A 1,897-nucleotide genomic window follows, 5' to 3' on the forward strand; every position below is an offset into this window, starting at 1 on the left:
TTTTCACATTTGCTTGAATTGTATTTCTTCTTGTCTGAATTCACTGACCCTATGTTTCACATATTTTTTCCAGTAGATCTAGTTTCATGAAGACAACTGAGGATCCTTCTCTAAGGATCTNTTTGATAAATATTGATAGAAAACTAGAAAAATTCTAGAATATTTGCTCCAGTTTTGTATGAAAGTGCCCTCACTTTTCTCAACATTATTTTTTGTTGTTTCATTTCAATGTTTCATGTTTTTCATTTTTCTAATCTTTTCACATTTGCTTGAATTGTATTTCTTCTTGTCTGAATTCACTGACCCTATGTTTCACATATTTTTTCCAGTAGATCTAGTTTCATGAAGACAACTGAGGATCCTTCTCTAAGGATCTGTTCTCTGCTCCTGCAGAGCTCAGAAGGATAACTCAGTTGCCTCCTCTCTCACCCCCATTATTCTTCTTAAATATTCTCAATACTTCAATCATCTGTGACTCTTAGTGATAAGCATATATGATTGTATTAACTCATATTTGCAAAGGGGTTTATAAACTCTTCCACATGCATTATCCGTTTTGCCCCTGTGAGGGAAGCAGTGCAGGTCAGTGTCATTAGCATCATTTTGGAAGTGTGGATGTTCGATTCCACAGGAGAGAGTTGTCACAGTGGGGAGTAAAGTCAAGATTCAGACCAGGATTTCAATTCCTAGATCTTTTCCCTTTCTTTTTCCTTTTCAGTTATGTCATATTACTGATGTTGCTGGTGTCCAGAAATATAAAATGACTCCACATGGGGTAAGAAAGTTCTAGAATAATGTTGAGATTTGATAGCAACTGCAAGTACTGTATTTTTAGACTGAGACTGATTTACATTTGAGGGCTTTTAATTGCAGTTATCCATCAGTTTTAAACTTTCAATGTCTAAATATAAAGACGTGGCAATATAAATGAGCCAGCTGCATTTTTACACAGAGCATGAACTGATGAGTTTATGAATGAGTGAAGTGATGGAAATCAACTGCAAGAGTAAGAATATCCCAACCCATTTCAACAGCCTAAGCCATACATCAGTACCTTGGAGAGCTTCCAACTCTACGCCATCCCCTCCCTCACCAACACTCAGGAAAGACAAGTTTTCAACCGCCAAAGGAAAATCGGAAGCACTGTACACTCGTATCTTCCATGGTTTTTGAAAACTAAAAAATCATTTCATTTTCCATTTTCCTACCTGAAAACGGTCTTCCCTTCCGCCCCATTTAAAATAAAATTGCCCGTCTCTGTGGTCTTGGGAGCTTATTTCACTTAAGCAGCTTTATGGTATTTCTCCCCCTTAGCAAACACATTTCTTTGCCATGTCTGCAAAGGAAAACGTCCTTTTCCAAGGAGCGACCAGGAGAACCTCAGCTCTCCCTGTCTCGAGTGGTTTTTATTCTCGAGGAGGATCTATCTGCGAAGACACGATGGCCGCAGAGTGTGGATCTCCACAGGTGTAGCCACGGGCTGCCCGGCTGCGGAGGAGGAGGCGCGAAGATGCTAGAGCCCGCCCTACTTACGCTGGGGGCCCCGCGGCCTCTTCTGCCCTTGGGACAGCGTGAGCTTCAGCCTCTACGAAGTCCCGCCGCGCACGCGCGCTCCTCGGTCCCCACCGCACCTGCCAGGTCACAAACCCCTTCCCACCCGCTCGCGCTCCCTCCCGGAGGCTGTCTTGTTTCACACTGATTGGCCGGAGCCCAGAGGGTGCGTCCAATCAGCAACCCCTCCTGCGCAACCTATCCCCGCTCTTCCCGCCCCCTCCCGCCCCGCACGCCCCTCTCGGGCACCTACTTTCTTTGTGACTGGTGCGCGCCCTGGTCACTCAGTGCGGCGGGGAGAGGTGTGCGGGAGGGGGAAGGGGGGTGGAAGGGGGCGGGGCGGGAG

This window comes from Crocuta crocuta, unplaced genomic scaffold, assembly GCF_008692635.1.
Source record: "Crocuta crocuta isolate KB4526 unplaced genomic scaffold, BGI_CrCroc_1.0 scaffold85, whole genome shotgun sequence".
Classification (NCBI taxonomy): domain Eukaryota; kingdom Metazoa; phylum Chordata; class Mammalia; order Carnivora; family Hyaenidae; genus Crocuta; species Crocuta crocuta.